Here is a 23410-nt window from a genome sequence, read left to right as displayed (position 1 = left end):
AAAATATTTTCAGTCTCTTGAGGGGGTAAAGGTTTTGCCGTGCCCTCTTCATGACTGTCTTGGTGTGTTTGGACCATGATAGTTCGATGGTGATGTGGACGCCAAGGAACTTGAAACTCTCGACCCGCTCCACTACAGCCTTGTTGATGTTAATGGGGGCCTGTTCGGCCTGCCTTTTCCTGTAGTCCACGTTCAGCTTCTTTGTCTTGCTCACATTGAGGGAGAGGTTGTTGTCCTGGCACCACACAGCCAGATCTCTGACCTCCTCCCTATAGGCTGTCTCATCGTTGTCGGTCACTGTTGTGTCGACAGCAAACTTAATGATGGTGTTGGAGTCATGTTTGGCCACGCAGTCGTGGGTGAACAAGGAATACAGGAGGGAACTAAGGACACACCGCTGAGGGAACCCCAGTGTTGAGGATCAGCTTGGCAGACGGGCGGCAGGGTAGCCTAGTGGTTACAGCGTTGGACTAGTAACCGGAAGGTTGTGAGTTCAAACTCCCGAGCTGACAAGGTACAAATCTGTCGTTCTACCCCTGAACAGGCAGGTAACCCCCTGTTCCCAGGCCGTCATTGAAAATAAGAATTTGTTCTTAACTGACTTGCCTGGTTAAATAAAGGTAAAAAAAAACATAAAAAAATAAGACGTGTTGTTGCCTACCCTCACCACCTGGGGGTGGCCCGTTAGGAAGTCCAGGATCCAGTTGCAGAGGGAGGTGTTTAGTCCCAGTGTCCTTAGCTTTGTGATGAGCTTCGTGGGCACTATGGTGTTGAATGGTGAGCTATAGTTAATGAACAGCATTCTCACATAGGTGTTCCTTTTGTCCAGGTGGGAAAGGGCAGTGTGGAGTGCGATTGAGATTGCGTCATCTGTGGATCTGTTGGGGAGGTATGCGAATTGGAGTGGGTCTAGGGAATCCTATCCGGGAGGCATTGGATAAATCCCAGAACATATTCCAGTCTGTGATAGCAAAACAGTCCTGTAGCGTATAGCATCAGCGTCATCTGACCACTTCTATATTGAGCGAGTAACTGGTACTTCCTGCTTTAGCTGCTTTTGCTTGTAAGCAGGAATCAGGAGGATTGAATTACGGTCAGATTTGCCAAATGGAGGGCGGGGGAGAGCTTTGTATGCATCTCTGTGTGTGTAGTGAAGGTGGTCTAGAGTTTTTTTCCCTCTGGTTGCACATGTGACATGCTGGTAGAAATGAGGTCAAACTGATTTAAGTTTGCCTGCATTAAAGTCCCCGGCCACTAGAAACGCGCCACTTGTGGATGAGCATTTTCTTGCTTGCTTTTGGCCTTATACAGCTGTTTGAGTGCGGTCTTAGTGCCAGCATCGGTCTAGACTACTATGAAAAATATAGATGAGAACTCTCTTGGTAGATAGTGTGGTCTACAGCTTATCATAAGGTACTCTACCTCAGACGAGCAATACCTCGAGACTTATTTAATATTAGACATCGCACACCAGCTGTTATTGACAAATAGACACACACCCCCACCCTCGTCTTACCAGACGTAGCTTCTCTGTTCTGTCGGTGCTGGAAAACCCAGCCAGCTCTTTATTCTCCGTGTCGTCGTTCAGCCGCGACTCGGTGAAACATAAGCTATTAGTTCTTGGTAGAATAATTGTAATCGTAGGTCATCAATTTTATTTTCCAATGATTTCATGTTAGCAGGTAGAACGGAAGGCAGTGGAAGTTTACTCGCTCGCCTACGGGTTCTCAGAAAGCAGCCCGATCTGCGTCCTCCTTTCCTCCGTCTTTTCTTCACTCAAATGACGGGGATCTGGGCCTGATCTCGTCGGACTCGTTCAAGGAAAAAGCTTATTCCAGTTCGAGGTGAGTAATCCCAGTTCTGATGTCCAGAAGTTATTTTCTGTCATAAGAGACAGTAGCAGCAACATTATGTACAAAATATAATAATACAAAATACGTTTAAAACAAAGTTACAAACAACGCAGAAAAACGACCAAATAGCACAATTGGTCAGGAGCATGTAAAACATCATCCTCTTCGGCACCACATCCTTCATCGGGTGTAAAGTCTATCAATAACACAGCCTTAATCAGGTGTAAAGTCTATCAATAACACAGCCTTAATCAGGGGTAAAATCTATCAATAACACAGCCTTAATCAGGTGTAAAATCTATCAATAACACAGCCTTAATCAGGTGTAAAATCTATCAATAACACAGCCTTAATCAGGTGTAAAATCTATCAATAACACAGCCTTAATCAGGTGTAAAATCTATCAATAACACAGCCTTAATCAGGTGTAAAGTCTATCAATAACACAGCCTTAATCAGGTGTAAAGTCTATCAATAACACAGCCTTAATCAGGTGTAAAATCTATCAATAACACAGCCTTAATCAGGTGTAAAGTCTATCAATAACACAGCCTTAATCAGGTGTAAAGTCTATCAATAACACAGCCTTAATCAGGTGTAAAATCCATCAATAACACAGCCTTAATCAGGTGTAAAGTCTATCAATAACACAGCCTTAATCAGGTGTAAAATCCATCAATAACACAGCCTTAATCAATCAATAATCAGGTGTAAAGTCTATCAATAACACAGCCTTAATCAGGTGTAAAATCTATCAATAACACAGCCTTAATCAGGTGTAAAGTCTATCAATAACACAGCCTTAATCAATCAATAACACAGCCTTAATCAGGGGTAAAATCTATCAATAACACAGCCTTAATCAGTGTGTCAAAAGTTAATCAATCAATAACACAGCCTTAATCAGGTGTAAAGTCTATCAATAACACAGCCTTAATCAGGTGTAAAGTCTATCAATAACACAGCCTTAATTAAAATCTATCAATAACACAGCCTTAATCAGGTGTAAAGTCTATCAATAACACAGCCTTAATCAGGTGTAAAGTCTATCAATAACACAGCCTTAATCAGGTGTAAAGTCTATCAATAACACAGCCTTAATTTCAGGTGCATCCAAAATTAGTCATGTAGAATAGTGGTTATCAATAACATCCCAAATGGATCACCTTAATCAGGTGTAAAGAATAGGAGGCCATTTGGGATTGCAGGCCCCAAAAAACAAAACCAGCAGTCTGTCACAATAATCTAACTGGCCTGGCGTAATGGCAGTTGCTATAGAAACAATAACCATACACTTATTTTCCTTATTTCTTCTCCTGATGTGTTTTTCAGGTGTAAAGTCTACGGCAATAACACAGCCTTAATCAGCACCTGCATGCCCGGCAGGAAGATACCAAAATCAGGAAGATATCAATAACACAGCCTTAATCAGGTATCTGGTAGGAAGATCTATCAGATAACACAGCCTTAATCAGGTGTAAAGTCTATCAATAACACAGCCTTAATCAGGAACAACCACCTACCTGTAGGAAGATCTATCAATAACAGCACCCAGCTCACAAGTACACAATTGTGCCGTTATATACTCTGTTATTTCACGCAAGATACCAGGCAATTTGCATACCAGCAAACTCTAAATTAGTCATGTAGAATAGTGGTTGACATGGAGGCATGAGGCTGGAGCCTGGGCAAGATACCAGCAAACACCTGCAAGATCCAGCAACAATGGATCACTATATGCCTGTAGTGCACTACCGCATAAGACCAGGACCCTGATCAAGAAAGCACTACTCTACCAGAAGGGAATAGGCTGCCATTTGGGATTGATACCAGGCCCCCAAAAACCCACCTGCCACAAAACCAGCAGTCTGTCACAATGAATCAACTAACTGGCCTGGCGCCTAATGGCAGTTGCTATAGAAACAGGTCAGTCTGCCTGGTAGCAAGATACCATAACACACTTATTTTCCTTTATTTCTTCTCCTGATGTGTTTTTGAATGAGAGCTGCACCCGCCTACCTGGCAGGAAGATACCAGCAGCACCCGCCTACCTGGTAGCAAGATACCAGCAGCACCCAGCCAGCACAGCAACACCCACCTGCTGGTAGCCGCAACACCCACCTACCAGGAAGATACCAGCAGCACCCGCCTGCCTGGTAGCAAGATACCAGCAGCACCCGCCTGCCTGGTAGCAAGATACCAGCAGCACCCACCTGCCTGGTAGCAAGATACCAGCAACACCCACCTGCCTGGTAGCAAGATACCAGCAACACCCACCTGCCTGGTAGCAAGATACCAGCAACACCCACCTGCCTGGTAGCAAGATACCAGCAACACCCACCTGCCTGGTAGCAAGATACCAGCAACACCCACCTGCCTGGTAGTGCTCTCTTTCAGATGATGACACCAGGGATTTTCTTTTGCTTGCAGGTATGTTTATCTACGTAATCATGTGTGATTGAGTTGATCTGATTATACAGATGTAGGATCTTAATTTGAGGCAGTTTGCTACAGCAGAAAAATGATCCTGCAGCAGGAAATGTAAATTATTATGTGGATTACAATTAATTGACATTTCTGTAGGTTTTGATAAATTTAATGTAAGGGAAAAACAAGTCTGACATTTCAAAGTGGAAATTCTAAACTTAAGAAGCCATTTTAAACCTCAAATACACAACAAATGATCCTGCAACATGGTGATCAAATTAAAATCCTACATCTGTAAGTGCATGAGTATGTGTGTGTGTGTGTGACTGCTTGATGTTTGTGTGGAGGTGGTGGAATGTGTGCAGGGTGTGTAGGGGGTGGAATAGATGGAGGGGGTGGATGGGTGTAGGGGGTGGAGGGGGAATGGGGAGGGGTGAGTGGGGGGAATGGGTGGAGGGGGTGAGTGGGCACAGTTTAGCGGTGTATGCATGTGTAGTTATAGTTATCACATTGCTACTCACAGGGGACGGCTCTGAGGTACAGATTCTCCCTGATCACCTGCTGTAGTTGGCTGTCCATGGATCCTGGAGTGAAACACTTGCTCAGGTACAGCCTCAAGTCCTTACACAGAGTAGAGCCTGTACGACAGAGACAGGACAAGCTGTATGTTATCAGATGTCAGCAATAAACAATGAAGGTTTTAGTAAAGTACTTCACCCTGGTCTGACTGTGTGTATCTCTGAGGAGTAGCCAAAACCTCACTATCAAAAAAGCAGGCACACACAAATGATTACTGCCTGTCTGTTAGTCAGTACGTCTGTCTGTTAGTCTGTCTGTCTGTCTGTCTGTCTGTCTGTCTGTCTGTCTGTCTGTCTGTCTCTTAGTCAGTATGTCTGTCTGTCTGTCTGTCTGTCTGTCTGTCTGTCTGTCTGCCTGTCTGTCTGTCTGTCTGTCTGTCTGTCTCTTAGTCAGTCTGTCTGTCTGTCTGTCTGTCTGTCTGTCTGTCTGTCGTGAAGGACACACAAATACACCCAAAGATTTTGTGAAGGCGCCATTTAAGGGATTACAGTCACATTGGTAACAGTGACCTCTTTATGTCCCTACACTGTTGCAGGCTGAATTAGTGTGTGTCTGTCTGTCTGTCTGTCTGTGTCTGTGTCTGTGTGTGTGTGTACGTGTCTGTTGTGTGCCTGTGTGTCTGTCTGTCTGTTGTGTGTGTGTGTGTGTGTGTGTGTCTGTGTGTGTGTGTGTGTGTCTGTGTGTGTGAGCATGTGTGAGCGTGTGTGAGCGTGTGTGAGCTGTGTAGCAGTGATGCGTGAGTGTGTCTGTGTTGTGTGTGTGTGTGTGTGAGCATGTGTGTGTGTGCATGTGTGTGTCTGTCGTGTGTTTGTGTGCATGTGTGTCTGTCTGTGTGAGTACATGTGTCTGTCTGTGTGTGTGTGTGTGTGTGTGTGTGTGTGTGTGTGTGTGTGTGTGTCTGTGTGTGTGTGTCTGTCTGTCTGTGTGTCTGTCTGTTGTGTGTCTGTCTGTTGTGTGTCTGTCTGTGTGTGTGTGTGTCTGTGTGTGTGTAGTCGTGTCTGTTATTCCCTCCATGTGCAGTTGTCTACCTGTGTCATCACAATGAGACAGGACAGGGTGAAACAACATACAGAAACATGAGAATAATTCATCTTATCAAAACTGAACCAAATCTTCTGACCAAATCACAACTCAACAAAACATTAAAAACAGCGTTAAACTATGTTCAGCTCCCTCATCCTATGTGTAAAAGATCTTGTGATATTGATTTGTTTTCTGTCTGAAAGCTGTCTGTTTTCCCTTCTGTTAGTCAGTATGTCCCTCCTTCTCCCCAATGTCCCTTTGGTCAGCATGTACAGCTGGCCTAAACACAGGGCTCTACAACCCTGTTCCTGGAGAGTTCATTATTAGAATCAGCTACGCCAGCATAGAGTTGGAGTTTAAACCTACAGGAGGGTCTCTCTCCAGGAACAGGGTTGGAGTTAAAACCTACAGGAAGGTAGATCTAGGAACAGGGTTGGAGTTAAAACCTACACGAAGGTATCTCTAGGAACAGGGTTGGAGTTAAAACCTACAGGACAGTATCTCTCCAGGAACAGGGTTGGAGTTAAAACCTACAGGATGGTATCTCTACAGAAACAGGGTTGGAGTTAAAACCTGTCAGGAAGTAGCTCAAGGAACAGGGTTGGAGTTAAAACCTACAGGAAGGTAGCTCTAGGAACAGGATTGGAGTTAAAACCTACAGGAGGGTAGTTCTCAGGAACAGGGTTGTCTGAGTTAAAACCTGTCATGAAGGTCTGCTCTAGGTCTGTCTGGTTGTCTGTCTGTTAAAACCTACAGAAGAGTCTCTCTCCAGGAACAGGGTTGGAGTTAAAACCTACAGGAGGGTGTCTCTCCTGGAACAGTCTGTTGTCTGTTAAAACCTACAGTCTGTCTGTCTGTCTGTCTCTCCAGGAACAGGGTTCTGTCTGTTTAAACCTGTCAGGTCTGTCTGTCTGGTCTCTCTCCAGGAACAGGGTCTGGAGTTTAAACCTACAGGAAGGTAGCTCTCCAGGAACAGGGTTGGAGTTAAAACCTACAGGAAGGTAGCTCTAGGAACAGGGTTGGAGGTAAAAACCTACAGGAAGGTAGCTCTAGGAACAGGATTGGAGTTAAAACCTACAGGACGGTATCCTCTGCAGGAACAGGGTTGGAGTTAAAACCTACAGAAACATGAGAATAATTAATCTTATCAAAAGGAACAGGGTTGACCAAGTTAAAACCATTACAGGACTTTGGTATCTCTCCAGGAACAGGGTTGGAGTTAAAACCTACAGGACGGTATCTCTCCAGGAACAGGGTTGGAGTTAAAGCCTACAGGAAGGTAGCTCTAGGAACAGGGTTGGAGTTAAAACCTACAGGAAGGTAGCTCTAGGAACAGGATTGGAGTTAAAACTTACAGGAGGGTCTTTCTCGAGGAACAGGGTTGGAGTTAAAACCTACAGGAGGGTCTTTCTCCAGGAACAGGGTTGGAGTTTAAACCTACAGGAAGGTAGCTCTAGGAACAGGGTTGGAGTTACAACCTACAGGAAGGTAGCTCTAGGAACAGGGTTGGAGTTAAAACTTACAGGACGGTATCTCTGCAGGAACAGGGTTGGAGTACATTTACATTTACATTTAGTATAAACCTAAAGGAAGGTAGCTCTCCAGGAACAGGGTTGGAGTATAAACCTACAGGAAGGTAGCTCTAGGAACAGGGTTGGAGTTAAAACCTACAGGAAGGTAGCTCTAGGAACAGGGTTGGAGTTAAAACCTACAGGAAGGTAGCTCTCCAGGAACAGGGTTGGAGTTAAAACCTACAGGAAGGTAGCTCTAGGAACAGGGTTGGAGTTAAAACCTACAGGAAGGTAGCTCTAGGAACAGGGTTGGAGTTTAAACCTACAGGAGGGTAGCTCTCCAGGAACAGGGTTGGAGTTAAAACCTACATGAAGGTAGCTCTCCAGGAACAGGGTTGGAGTTAAAACATTTACATTTACATTTACATTTAAGTCAACAGGGTCTTAGTTAAAACCTACAAAGAGTGAATTCTCCTTATGACATCCAGTGGAACAGCCACTTTAAAACATCTACAGGGGGGGTGAGAAGGATTACTTATCCAGGAACAAGGTATTCCTTGAAGAGGAATACAGGACGGTAGCTCAAGGAACAGGGTTGGAGTTAAAACCTACAGGATGGTATCTTTACAGAAACAGGGTTGGAGTTAAAACCTACAGGAAGGTAGCTCTAGGAACAGGGTTGGAGTTAAAACCTACAGGAAGGTAGCTCTCCAGGAACAGGGTTGGAGTTAAAACCTACAAGAATGTAGCTCTAGGAACAGGGTTGGAGTTAAAATCTACAGGACGGTATCTCTCCAGGAACAGGGTTGGAGTTAAAACCTACAGGATGGTAGCTCTTCAGGAACAGGGTTGGAGTTAAAACCTACAGGAAGATAGCTCTAGGAACAGGGTTGGAGTTAAAACCTACAGGAAGGTAGCTCTCCAGGAACAGGGTTGGAGTTAAAACCTACAAGAATGTAGCTCTAGGAACAGGGTTGGAGTTAAAATCTACAGGACGGTATCTCTCCAGGAACAGGGTTGGAGTTAAAACCTACAGGATGGTAGCTCTCCAGGAACAGGGTTGGAGTTAAAACCTACAGGAAGGTAGCTCTAGGAACAGGGTTGGAGTTAAAACCTACAGGAAGGTAGCTCTAGGAACAGGGTTGGAGTTAAAACCTACAGGAAGGTAGCTCTAGGAACAGGGTTGGAGTTAAAACCTACAGGAAGGTATCTCTCCAGAAACAGGGTTGGAGTTAAAACCTACAGGAAGGTAGCTCTAGGAACAGGGTTGGAGTTAAAACCTACAGGAAGGTAGCTCTAGGAACAGGGTTGGAGTTAAAACCTACAGGAAGGTAGCTCTAGGAACAGGGTTGGAGTTTAAACCTACAGGAAGGTAGCTCTCCAGGAACAGGGTTGGAGTTAAAACCTACATGAAGGTAGCTCTAGGCACAGGGTTGGAGTTAAAACATTTACATTTACATTTACATTTAAGTCAAGGAACAGGGTTGAGTGAATTCACCTTATGACATCCAGTGGTAGCCACTTTCTACAGAAACAGGGGTTGGAAGGATTACTTAAAATTCCTTGAAGAGGAATACAGGACGGTGGCTCAAGGAACAGGGTTGGAGTTAAAACCTACAGGAAGGTAGCTCTAGGAACAGGATTGGAGTTAAAACCTACAGGAGGGTCTTTCTCGAGGAACAGGGTTGGAGTTAAAACCTACATGAAGGTAGCTCTATGAACAGGATTGGAGTTAAAACCTACAGGAGGGTCTCTCTCCAGGAACATGGTTGGAGTTTAAACCTACAGGAGAGTATCTCTCCAGGAACAGGATTGGAGTTTAAACCTACAGGATGGTCTCTTCAGGAACAGGGTTGGAGTTAAAACCTACAGGAGGGTAGCTCTCCAGGAACAGGGTTGGAGTTAAAACCTACAGGACGGTAGCTCTCCAGGAACAGGGTTGGAGTTAAAACCCACAGGAAGGTAGCTCTAGGAACAGGGTTGGAGTTAAAACCTACAGGACGGTAGCTCTAGGAACAGGGTTGGAGTTAAAACCTACAGGACGGTAGCTCCAGGAACAGGGTTGGAGTTAAAACCTACAGGATGGTATCTCTACAGAAACAGGGTTGGAGTTAAAACCTACAGGAAGGTAGCTCTAGGAACAGGGTTGGAGTTAAAACCTACAGGACGGTAGCTCAAGGAACAGGGTTGGAGTAAAAACCTACAGGATGGTAGCTCTACAGAAACAGGGTTGGAGTTAAAACCTACAGGAAGGTGGCTCAAGGAACAGGGTTGGAGTTAAAACCTACAGGACGGTAGCTCAAGGAACAGGGTTGGAGTTAAAACCTACAGGATGGTATCTCTACAGAAACAGGGTTGGAGTTAAAACCTACAGGAAGGTAGCTCTAGGAACAGGGTTGGAGTTACAACCTACAGGAAGGTAGCTCTAGGAACAGGGTTGGAGTTAAAACCTACAGGACGGTATCTCTGCAGGAACAGGGTTGGAGTATAAACCTACAGGAAGGTAGCTCTAGGAACAGGGTTGGAGTTAAAACCTACAGGACGGTATCTCTGCAGGAACAGGGTTGGAGTATAAACCTACAGGAAGGTAGCTCTCCAGGAACAGGGTTGGAGTTAAAACCTACAGGAAGGTAGCTCTAGACACAGGGTTGGAGTTAAAACCTACAAGAAGGTAGCTCGAGGAACAGGGTTGGTGTTAAAACCTACAGGAAGGTAGCTTGAGGAACAGGGTTGGTGTTAAAACCTACAGGAAGGTAGCTCTCCAGGAACAGGGTTGGAGAGCCCTGAAATAGAGACTTTACCTCCCTGATCAATTCATTCTTTCGACTGCTTTATTACCGAAAATGACAGGTTGTTTATTAGTTTATTAGTGAACTGTGTAGATTACATTTCCCTGTCAGATGTGTCCGTCTCTGTCTCTCTCTCGCTGACTCTATCTCTCTGTATCCTCCATCCCTTCACCCAGTCCGCCTGTCTACCTCTCTCTGTCTTTCTCTCGCTGACTCTATCTCTCTGTATCTCTCTGACCCGTCATTCATCCTATATATATATATATATATATATATATATATATATATATATGACTATATCTATATCCTCCATCCCTCCAGACCCCTCATTTCATATATATATATCTGTCTCTCTCTCGCTGACTATCTCTCTGTATCCTCCATCCCTCCAGACCCCTCATTTCATCCTATATATATCTCTCTCTCTCTATCTCCGTCTGAATATTCTGTCCACTCCTCACCCCATCCTTCCTCCCCTAGCCTCCATTGACAGTCAAACCTCAATCCCTCCTCTCCTCCCCTGTTGACTGTCTCTGACAGTGATCAACCCTGCTCAACATCCCTGGTCCCCACGATGACCACAGAGGTTAAGTACTAGAGTGAAGACAATCACATTCACTTAGCATGAGATACTACAGTACAGTATACACTACCTAGTACAGTACACACTACCTACTACAGAGATATAATACTACAGTACAGAACACACTACCTACTACAGTATCCACTACCTACTACAGTACAGTATACACTACCTAGTACATTACACACTACCTACTACAGTATACACTACCTAGTACAGTACAGTATACACTACCTAGTACAGTACACACTACCTACTACAGTACAGTATACACTACCTAGTACAGTACACACTACCTACTACAGTATCCACTACCTACTACAGTATACACTACCTACTACAGTATACACCACCTACTACAGTACACACTACCTACTACAGAACACACTACCTACTACAGAACACACTACCTACTACAGTACACACTACCTACTACAGTATACACTACCTACTACAGTATACACTACCTACTACAGTACACACTACCTACTACAGAACACACTACCTACTACAGAACACACTACCTACTACAGAACACACTACCTACTACAGTACAGACCAACTACTACAGTACAGACCAACTGCTACAGTACACACTACCTAATACAAGACAGACAGTACAGTACAGATTAACTACTACAGTACAGTACATACTACCTGTTACAGGACAGTAGGACAAGTAACAGTAGAGCAGTAGACAGTAGGACAAGTAAGAGTAGAGCAGTAGACAGTAGAACAAGTAGCAACAGAGCAGTAGACAGTAGGACAAGTAAGACTAAAGCAGTAGACAGTAGGACAAGTAGAGTAAAGCAGTAGACAGTAGAACAAGTAGCAACAGAGTAGTAGACAGTAGGACAAGTAAAAGTAGAGCAGTAGACAGTAGGACAAGTGGGAGTAGAGCAGTAGACAGTAGGACAAGTAAGAGTAGAGCAGTAGACAGTAGGACAAGTAACAGTAGAGCAGCAGACAGTAGGACAAGTGACAGTAGAGCAGTAGACAGTTGGACAAGTAACAGTAGACTATATTCTTACTAGTCCTACTGTCTACTGTTCTTCTGCTACTTGTCCTACTGTCTACTGCTCTACTCCTACTTGTCCTACTGTCTACTGCTCTACTCCTACTTGTCCTACTTTCTACTGCTTTACTGTCACTTGTCCTACTGTCTACTGCTCTACTGTCACTTGTCCTACTGTCTACTGCTTTACTGTCACTTGCCCTACTGTCTACTGCTCTCCTGTCACAGTAGACAGTAGGACAAGTGAAGGAAAGCAGTGGACAGTGGGACAAGTAAGACTAGAGCAGTAGGCAGTAGGACAAGTCACAGTAGAGAAGTAGTCAGTATGACAAGTGCCTCTAGAGCAGTAGAAAGTAGGACAAGTGTCTTTAGAGAAGGAGAAAGTAGGACAAGTAACAGAAAATCAGTAGACAGTAGGACAAGTGTCAGTAAATCAGTAGAAAGTAGGACAAGTACCTTTAGAGCAGTAGAAAGTAGGACAAGTAACAGTAAAGCAGTAGAAAGTAGGAGAGGTGACATTAAAGCAGTAGACAGTAGAACAAGTGACAGTAAAGCAGTAGACAGTAGGACAAGTGCCTCTAGAGCAGTAGAAAGTAGGACAAGTACCTTTAGAGCAGTAGAAAGTAGGACAAGTAACAGAGAATCAGTAGACAGTAGGACAAGTGTCAGTAAATCAGTAGAAAGTAGGACAAGTACCTTTAGAGCAGTAGAAAGTAGGACAAGTAACAGTAAAGCAGTAGAAAGTAGGAGAGGTGACATTAAAGCAGTAGACAGTAGGACAAGTGACAGTAAAGCAGTAGAAAGTAGTTAAAGTGACTGTAGACAATAGGACAAGTCACAGTAGAGCAGTAGAACGTAGGACAAGTGACAGTAAAGCAGTAGACAGTAGGAAAAGTGACAGCAGACAGTAGGACAAATTACAGTGGAGTGTAGACAGTAGGACAAGTGACAATAGAGCAGTAGCAAGTAGGACACGTGACAGTAAAGCAGTAGACAGTAGGACAAGTGACAATAGACATTAGGACAAGTGACAATAGAGCAGTAGAAAGTGGTACAAGTAACTGTAGAGCAGTAGAAAGTAGGACAAGTTATAGTAAAGCAGTAGACAGTAGGACAAGTGCCAATAGAGCAGTAGAAAGTAGGACAAGTGACTGTAGAGCAGTAGAAAGTAGGACAAGTTATAGTAGAGCAGTAGACAGTGGGACAAGTATAAGTAGACAGTAGCAGTAGAAGTAGACAGTGGGACAAGTAGAAGTAGACAGTATCAGTAGCAGTAGACAACGGGACAAGTAGAGGTAGGCAGTAGGACAAGTAGAAGTAGACAGTAGCAGTAGACAGTAGCAGTAGAAGTAGACAGTAGGACAAGTAGAGGTAGACAGTAGGACAAGTAGCAGTAGACAGTAGGACAAGTAGACAGTAGACAGTAGCAGTAGACAGTAGGACAAGTAGCGGTAGACAGTAGGACAAGTAGCAGTAGACAGTAGCAGTAGAAGTAGACAGTAGGACAAGTAGAGGTAAACATTAGCAGTAGACAGTAGGACACGTAGAGGTAGACAGTACCAGTCCTGGGTTCAAATTATTTCAATGACTTTATCTGTGCTTGATTGAGCTTGCCTGGATTAAAGGACCAATAACAACTATAAACCCTGCACATCTGGCACTCCAGGCGAACTAGATCAAATGCTCAACGTATTTGGAATAATTTCAAATAGTGATGGGTACAGGACAGGCGACTCACTACACAGGCTGGACTGTAGGCTAGAAGCTAGCAGGTTTAAAGTGAATCTGAATTGAAGTCAGAGGATAGAAGCCAGCAGGTTTAGGGTCAATCTGAATTGAAGTCAAAGGCTAGAAGCTAGCAGGTTTAGGGTTAATCTGAACTGAATTAAGAGGCTAGAAGCTAGCAGGTTTAGGGTCAATCTGAATTGAAGTCAGAGGCTAGAAGCTAGCAGGTTTAGGGTCAATCTGAATTGAAGTCAGTCAATTCAGGGAGGGATTTGAATAAAACATTCGTAGAGACAAAAAAAAAATTAAAGTTTGAAATAAATAGCTTCTCCTTTTCAATTTCAATTATTAAATTGTAATTTAAGTTTACTTCCTGAATTGACTGACTTATTGGAATTGTCCTTTACCTAGTAGCTACTCTTACATATGGAGTTATATTTCACATGAAGTTAGCTACATTTTTTGCATGAAAAGTGTTGGACGCACATTTTTTGGGTATGCACAGTTTATGAGGCCCCAGGACGGCCTCAGGACTTTCATTTTACTAGTCCTCGGGGCTTTCATTTTACTAGTCCTCGGGGCTTTCATCTTACTAGGCCTCGGGACTTTCATCTTACTAGTCCTCAGGACTTTCATTTTACTAGTCCTCGGGGCTTTCATTTTACTAGTCCTCAGGACTTTCATTTTACTAGTCCTCAGGGCTTTCATTTTACTAGTCCTCAGGGCTTTCATTTTACTAGTCCTCGGGACTTTCATTTTACTAGTCCTCAGGACATTGTTCTGTGTTTTCCTGGTCCAAAGCTGTTGGACTGTTTTTGTTTTTAGTTCTCTTGAGGCTTTTTTGTAAGTTCTCAGGACCATTTTTGTATTTGACACAACCGTTTTAGGACCATCTTCTGGGTTCTGGACTTTCATTTTACTACCCGGAGACCAAACGAAAATAAGTGGTTAGGACCACCGGACATCCCCGCAAATGAAAATAAGTGGTTAGGACGTCACCGGACGTTACGAAGTGGTCCACTAAAATGGTCAGAACGTTGTGTCGTGGTCCCCTGGAGGTTTTGTCTAGTTCCCGGTTGGTGTGTGTGTGTGTGTGTGTGTGTGTGGGGGGGTACCTGGCGAGACGGTTTTAATGCGTATGGGATGGGGGCATGAGTTGAGGACCCCTCTCACGTCTCCTAGTGTCATGCCCAGGACGGGCGTACCCCCGATCTCCAGTATGACGTCTCCCACTGTGGCCCCGCCTCCCGGTGCTGCTGTGACGAATGGGAACTCTCCGTAGTCAGCCCCGCCCCCGATGGCCACACCTAGCTCCCCAGACCCACCCCCCAGGGGAACAAAACTCTCCTGCACCTTGGAACGCCAGTGCAGCTTGTTCACTGTGGCCTTAGACATTGTGGCAGACCTGGAAGAGACACAAGACAGCACAGAGATGGTCAATACATCGTACAAAGGACAGCACAGAGATGGTCAATACATCATACAAAGGACAGCACAGAGATGGTCAATACATCATACAAAGGACAGCACAGAGATGGTCAATACATCATACAAAGGACAGCACAGAGATGGTCAATACATCGTACAAAGGACAGCACAGAGATGGTCAATACATCGTATAAAAGAGGGAGCTGTTTTGGTAGTAGAGCTGGAACAGAATAGCATAGGCCACAGGGATGGTAACAACACCACACGAGTGGGGAAACAGACCCATGAAAACAGACCCATGAAAACAGACCCATGAAACTAGAACCATGAAAACAGACCAATGAAAATAGAGCAGTGAAAACAGCCCCATGAAAATAGAACCATGAAAACAGACCCATGAAAATAGAACCATGAAAACAGACCCATGAAAATAGAGCAGACCCATGAAAAAAACAGCCCCATGAAAACAGACCCATGAAAATAGAACCATGAAAACAGACCCATGAAAATAGAACCGTGAAAACAGACCCGTGAAAACAGACCCATGAAAACAGACCCATGAAAACAGAACTGTGAAAACAGACCCATGAAAACAGACCCATGAAAACAGAACCATGAAAACGTTAGCCTCCACATTGACTCGCGACTGGTACCCCCTGTATATAGCCTTCACACTGACTCGATACCGGTACCCCCTGTATATAGCCTCCACACTGGAGGCCAACAAACACCCATTATCAGTGGGTGACCATCTATATCCTCTGACCACCCAATCTAATCAGCCATCATTTAAAAAAAAAAATTCCCGCTGATTCAACACGTAAACACCGCTGCCCCGAACCTCTCGATGAGTTGCAAGTTTCCAAATTCAGAATAGTTTTGTCTGTTCCCCCCTGGACACAGACACGGCGCGATACTGAATGACGGTGCTGTGCCTAATTCATGTCACATAGCAGATGGGCTCAACACAGCAGGAGCTAAATTGCTAGACAAACAGGAATAATCAAACTGAATTAAATATGGATGAAGGTATGCAAGGTGTTGAATGATGAATACACTATTTAAATACAGTAAAATTACAAAATAACAGTAGGAGCAATAATCGGTCCGTGTCTCTGGAGCTAAGAAGCAATGACAACCTATGATTTAGTACCAATTACCTCAACTAACCTGTACCCCCAAACACTGACTTGGTTCTGGTACCCCTCTGGTACCTCCAGTGCGGCAGGGTAGCCTAGTGGTTAGAGCATTGGACTAGTAACTGGAAGGTTGCAAGTTCAAATCCCCAAGCTGACAAGGTACAAATCTGTCGTTCTGCCCCTGAACAAGGCAGTTAACCCACTGTTCCTAGGTCATCATTGAAAATAAGAATTAGTTCTTAACTGGTCAAATAAAAAAAAATGGTCAAAGATTTTGGGAAGCCTGCCTTTCCTTAGCATCAATGGATATACCACTGATAAAATTATTCACTCTGAAAACTGCTACAGTTAATGAAATTCTTTTACTTCATGAGATCAAGGTCAATCCTTTGGTTCAACTAGGGAGACATGAGTGTTCTAGGGTATACTGGATTAAGGATAGTCCTGGATTAAAAAGCAATTTCAATGGAGATTCATTGATTATGCTTTTTAGTCTTTTAGTCTAGGACAAGGCTTAATCTGTGGCTGGGACAATAGCCCTGAAAGGCCAGGCTTTCTCCCTATTCTTACTGACCAGGAATTTTGACTCATCTCGTGTCAGTAAACTCTCTCTCTCTCTCTCTCTCTGTCTCTCTCTCTCTCTCTCTCTCTCTCTCTCTCTCTCTCTCTCTCTCTCTCTCTCTCTCTCTCTCTCTCTCTCTCTGTCTCTAATAGGAGAAAAAGGCAAACAACAGTGGTGTCAGAGGACCAGTCATCCTAGAGAACAGTGGTGTCAGAGGACCAGTCATCCTAGAGAACAGTGTTGTCAGAGGACCAGTCATCCTAGAGAACAGTGGTGTCAGATGACCAGTCATCCTAGAGAACAGTGGTGTCAGAGGACCAGTCATCCTGGAGAACAGTGGTGTCAGAGGACCAGTCATCCTAGAGAACAGTGGTGTCAGAGGACCAGTCATCCTGGAGAACAGTGGTGTCAGAGGACCAGTCATCCTAGAGAACAGTGGTGTCAGAGGACCAGTCATCCTGGAGAACAGTGGTGTCAGAGGACCAGTCATCCTGAGAAGAACAGTGGTGTCAGAGGACCAGTCATCCTAAAGAGAACAGTGGTGTCAGAATAACCAGTCATCCTAGAGAACAGTGGTGTCAGAGAGCCTGGTTACAGATCTAGAGCCTGGTTACAGATCTAGAGCCTGGTTACAGATCTAGGGCCTGGTTACATATCTAGAGCCTGTTTACTCATCTAGAGCCTGGCTACATATCTAGAGCCTGGTTACATATCTAGAGCGTGGTGACTCATCTAGAGCCTGGTGACTCATCTAGAGCCTGTTGACTCATCTAGGGCCTGGTTGCATATCTAGAGCCTGGTGAATCATCTAGAGCCTGGTTACAGATCTAGAGCTTGGTGACTCATCTAGAGCCTGGCTACAGATCAAGAGCTTGGTGACTCATCTAGAGTCTGGTGACTCATCTAGAACCTGGTTACATATCTAGAGCCTGGTGACTCATCTAGTGCCTGGCTACATATCTAGAGCTTGGTCACTCATCTAGAGCCTGGCTACATATCTCGAACCTGGCTACATATCTAGAGCTTGGTGACTCATCTAGAGCCTGGCTACATATCTAGAGCTTGGTGACTCATCTAGAGCCTGGATAAAAATCTAGAGCTTGGTGACTCATCTAGAGCCTGGCTACATATCTAGAGCCTGGTTACATATCTAGAGCCTGGCTACATATCTAGAGCTTGGTGACTCATCTAGAGCCTGTTGACTCATCTATGGCCTGGTTGCATATCTAGAGCCTGGTGAATCATCTAGAGCCTGGTTAAAGATCTAGAGCTTGGTGACTCATCTAGAGCCTGGCTACAGATCAAGAGCTTGGTGACTCATCTAGAGTCTGGTGACTCATCTAGAACCTGGTTACATATCTAGAGCCTGGTGACTCATCTAGTGCCTGGCTACATATCTAGAGCTTGGTCACTCATCTAGAGCCTGGCTACATATCTCGAACCTGGCTACATATCTAGAGCTTGGTGACTCATCTAGAGCCTGGCTACATATCTAGAGCTTGGTGACTCATCTAGAGCCTGGATACAAATCTAGAGCTTGGTGACTCATCTTCCGGTTCCGGGTTGGAGCGAGCGGTCGCATCTACACTTCGGCCCGCAGGTAGTATAACTTTTCATTACATTTCATTATAGTACAACGGTACAACGGTTTGATTTGTCTAATCTTAGCAATCTCTCCTTAGCTAGCTACATAGCCGTCTTTGTATCAAAGATAATTGCGTAATTATCGTATTTCGTCGTCCTAACGTAGTCTACACTGCTATCTGCCCAGCAGCTAGCTAACGTCCACCGTCTACCAGCACTGTAGAAACTATTACACTCAACTGAACGACTTGATTAGTGTAGTGTTACCTAGCTACATAGTTGTCTTTGCTGTCTTCGTATCCAAGATAATTGTGTAGTTTAGAGTGTGTAGACTTAGAGTGATTATCTTAATTTACCGAGGTTAGCTAGCCAGCTATTTGTCGTCCTTAACGTAGGAGATACTGCTAGCTAGCTAGTCAACAGCTAGCCAACGTCTACCGACTAGAACTTCAACAACCCGGTCTACATTCCGCTTCGCTCCACAGGTAGTATCACATTTTCATTTCACTTCATTACAGCACAACGGTTTGATTTGTTTGATCGTAGCTAGCTAGCTACATAGCCGTCTTTGTATCATAGACAATTGTGTAGTCTAGAGCGATTTTCTAGGTTAGCTAGCCAGCTATTGTCGTTCTTTTAACGTAACGTAACGTAATCAACACTGCTAGCTAGCCAGCAAGTCCCCGAATAGCAGCACTGTAGAAACTATTCACTCAACGGAACGACTTGATTAGTGTAGTGTCAACAACGCAGCCACTGCCAGCTAGCCTACAAAGTCAACAACGCAGCCACTGCCAGCTAGCCTACTCCAGCAGTACTGTATCATTTCAATCATTTTAGTCAATAAGATTCTTGCTATGTAAGCTTAACTTTCTGAACATTCGAGACGTGTAGTCCACTTGTCATTCCAATCTCCTTTGCATTAGCGTAGCCTCTTCTGTAGCCTGTCAACTATGTGTCTATCTATCCCTGTTCTCTCCTCTCTGCACAGACCACACAAACGCTCCACACCGCGTGGCCGCGGCCACCCTAATCTGGTGGTCCCAGCGCGCACGACCCACGTGGAGTTCCAGGTCTCCGGTAGCCTCTGGAACTGCCGATCTGCGGCCAACAAGGCAGAGTTCATCTCAGCCTATGCCTCCCTCCAGTCCCTCGACTTCTTGGCACTGACGGAAACATGGATCACCACAGATAACACTGCTACTCCTTCTGCTCTCTCTTCGTCCGCCCACGTGTTCTCGCACACCCCGAGAGCTTCTGGTCAGCGGGGTGGTGGCACCGGGATCCTCATCTCTCCCAAGTGGTCATTCTCTCTTTCTCCCCTTACCCATCTGTCTATCGCCTCCTTTGAATTCCATGCTGTCACAGTTACCAGCCCTTTCAAGCTTAACATCCTTATCATTTATCGCCCTCCAGGTTCCCTCGGAGAGGTCATCAATGAGCTTGATGCCTTGATAAGCTCCTTTCCTGAGGACGGCTCACCTCTCACAGTCCTGGGCGACTTTAACCTCCCCACGTCTACCTTTGACTCATTCCACTCTGCCTCCTTCTTTCCACTCCTCTCCTCTTTTGACCTCACCCTTTCACCTTCCCCCTACTCACAAGGCAGGCAATACGCTCGACCTCATCTTTACTAGATGCTGTTCTTCCACTAACCTCATTGCAACTCCCCTCCAAGTCTCCGACCACTACCTTGTATCCTTTTCCCTCTCGCTCTCATCCAACACTTCCCACACTGCCCCTACTCGGATGGTATCGCGCCGTCCCAACCTTCGCTCTCTCTCCCCGCTACTCTCTCCTCTTCCATCCTATCATCTCTTCCCTCTGCTCAAACCTTCTCCAACCTATCTCCTGATTCTGCCTCCTCAACCCTCCTCTCTTCCCTTTCTGCATCCTTTGACTCTCTATGTCCCCTATCCTCCAGGCCGGCTCGGTCCTCCCCTCCCGCTCCGTGGCACGACGACTCATTGCGAGCTCACAGAACAGGGCTCCGGGCAGCCGAGCGGAAATGGAAGAAAACTCGCCTCCCTGCGGACCTGGCATCCTTTCACTCCCTCCTCTCTACATTTTCCTCCTCTGTCTCTGCTGCTAAAGCCACTTTCTACCACTCTAAATTCCAAGCATCTGCCTATTAACCCTAGGAAGCTCTTTGCCACCTTCTCCTCCCTCCTGAATCCTCCTCCCCCTCCCCCCCTCCTCCCTCTCTGCAGATGACTTCGTCAACCATTTTGAAAAGAAGGTCGACGACATCCAATCCTCGTTTGCTAAGTCCAACGACACCGCTGGTTCTGCTCACACTGCCCTACCCTGTGCTCTGACCTCTTTCTCCCCTCTCTCTCCAAATGAAATCTCGCTTCTTGTGACGGCCGGCCGCCCAACAACCTGCCCGCTTGACCCTATCCCCTCCTCTCTTCTCCAGACCATTTCTGGAGACCTTCTCCCTTACCTCACCTCGCTCATCAACTCATCCCTGACCGCTGGCTACGTCCCTTCCATCTTCAAGAGAGCGAGAGTTGCACCCCTTCTGAAAAAACCTACACTCGATCCCTCCGATGTCAACAACTACAGACCAGTATCCCTTCTTTCTTTTCTCTCCAAAACTCTTGAACGTGCCGTCCTTGGCCAGCTCTCCCGCTATCTCTCTCAGAGTGACCTTCTTGATACAAATCAGTCAGGTTTCAAGACTAGTCATTCAACTGAGACTGCTCTTCTCTGTATCACGGAGGCGCTCCGCACTGCTAAAGCTAACTCTCTCTCCTCTGCTCTCATCCTTCTAGACCTATCGGCTGCCTTCGATACTGTGAACCATCAGATCCTCCTGTCCACCCTCTCCGAGTTGGGCATCTCCGGAGCGGCCCACGCTTGGATTGCGTCCTACCAGACAGGTCGCTCCTACCAGGTGGCGTGGCGAGAATCTGTCTCCTCACCACGCGCTCTCACCACTGGTGTCCCCCAGGGCTCTGTTCTAGGCCCTCTCCTATTCTCGCTATACACCAAGTCACTTGGCTCTGTCATAACCTCACATGGTCTCTCCTATCATTGCTATGCAGACGACACACAATTAATCTTCTCCTTTCCCCCTTCTGATGACCAGGTGGCGAATCGCATCTCTGCATGTCTGGCAGACATATCAGTGTGGATGACGGATCACCACCTCAAGCTGAACCTCAGCAAGACAGAGCTGCTCTTCCTCCCGGGGAAGGACTGCCCGTTCCATGATCTCGCCATCACGGTTGACAACTCCATTGTGTCCTCCTCCCAGAGCGCTAAGAACCTTGGCGTGATCCTGGACAACACCCTGTCTTTCTCAACTAACATCAAGGCGGTGGCCCGTTCCTGTAGGTTCATGCTCTACAACATCCGCAGAGTACGACCCTGCCTCACACAGGAAGCGGCGCAGGTCCTAATCCAGGCACTTGTCATCTCCCGTCTGGATTACTGCAACTCGCTGTTGGCTGGGCTCCCTGCCTGTGCCATTAAACCCCTACAACTCATCCAGAACGCCGCAGCCCGTCTGGTGTTCAACCTTCCCAAGTTCTCTCACGTCACCCCGCTCCTCCGCTCTCTCCACTGGCTTCCAGTTGAAGCTCGCATCCGCTACAAGAACATGGTGCTTGCCTACGGAGCTGTGAGGGGAACGGCACCGCAGTACCTCCAGGCTCTGATCAGGCCCTACACCCAAACAAGGGCACTGCGTTCATCCACCTCTGGCCTGCTCGCCTCCCTACCACTGAGGAAGTACAGTTCCCGCTCAGCCCAGTCAAAACTGTTCGCTGCTCTGGCCCCCCAATGGTGGAACAAACTCCCTCACGACGCCAGGACAGCGGAGTCAATCACCACCTTCCGGAGACACCTGAAACCCCACCTCTTTAAGCAATACCTAGGATAGGATAAAGTAATCCTTCTCACCCCCCCCTTAAATGATTTAGATGCACTATTGTAAAGTGGCTGTTCCACTGGATGTCATAAGGTGAATTCACCAATTTGTAAGTCGCTCTGGATAAGAGTGTCTGCCAAATGACTTAAATGTTAAATGTAGAGCCTGGCTACATATCTAGAGCCTGGTTACATATCTAGAGCCTGGCTACATATCTAGAGCTTGGTGACTCATCTAGAGCCTGTTGACTCATCTAGGGCCTGGTTGCATATCTAGAGCCTGGTGAATCATCTAGAGACTGGTTACAGATCTAGAGCTTGGTGACTCATCTAGAGCCTGGTTACAGATCTAGAGCTTGGTGACTCATCTAGAGCCTGGCTACATATCAAGAGCTTGGTGACTCATCTAGAATCTGGTGACTCATCTAGAACCTGGTTACATATCTAGAGCCTGGTGACTCATCTAGTGCCTGGCTACATATCTAGAGCTTGGTCACTCATCTAGAGCCTGGCTACATATCTCGATCCTGGCTACATATCTAGAGCTTGGTGACTCATCTAGAGCCTGGCTACATATCTAGAGCTTGGTGACTCATCTAGAGCCTGGCTACATATCTAGAGCCTGGCTACATATCTAGAGCCTGGTTACATATCTAGAGCCTGGCTACATATCTAGAGCCTGGTTACATATCTAGAGCTTGGTGACTCATCTAGAGCCTGGTTACATATCTAGAGCCTGGTTACATATCTAGAGCCTGTTTACTCATCTAGAGCCTGGCTACATATCTAGAGCCTGGTTACATATCTAGAGCGTGGTGACTCATCTAGAGACTGGCTACATATCTAGAGCCCGGCTAAATATCTAGAGCCTGGCTACATATCTAGAGCCTGGTTACATATCTAGAGCCTGGTTACATATCTAGAGCCTGGTTACATATCTAGAGCTTGGTCACTCATCTAGAGCCTCGCTACATATCTCGAACCTGGCTACATATCTAGAGCTTGGTGACTCATCTAGAGCCTGGCTACATATCTAGAGCTTGGTGACTCATCTAGAGCCTGGATACAAATCTAGAGCTTGGTGACTCATCTAGAGCCTGGCTACATATCTAGAGCCTGGTTACATATCTAGAGCCTGGCTACATATCTAGAGCTTGGTGACTCATCTAGAGCCTGGCTACATATCTAGAGCTTGGTGACTCATCTAGAGACTGGCTACATATCTAGAGCCCGGCTAAATATCTAGAGCCTGGCTACATATCTAGAGCCTGGTTACATATCTAGAGCCTGGTTACATATCTAGAGCCTGGTTACAT

At 45.7% G+C, this 23410-nt stretch overlaps 1 pseudogene; it reads right to left on the bottom strand.

The window, feature by feature from the left end:
* The window catches only part of LOC135504293 (membrane-associated guanylate kinase, WW and PDZ domain-containing protein 3-like), a 91449-nt pseudogene extending 76549 nt beyond the window's left edge, over positions 1 to 14900 (bottom strand).
* Positions 14901 to 23410: the final 8510 nt, after the last annotated feature.

This window comes from Oncorhynchus masou, chromosome 18, assembly GCF_036934945.1.
Source record: "Oncorhynchus masou masou isolate Uvic2021 chromosome 18, UVic_Omas_1.1, whole genome shotgun sequence".
Classification (NCBI taxonomy): Eukaryota; Metazoa; Chordata; class Actinopteri; order Salmoniformes; family Salmonidae; genus Oncorhynchus; species Oncorhynchus masou.
Note: the sequence above shows the minus strand (reverse complement) of the source record. Positions and strands in the feature narration are given on the sequence as shown.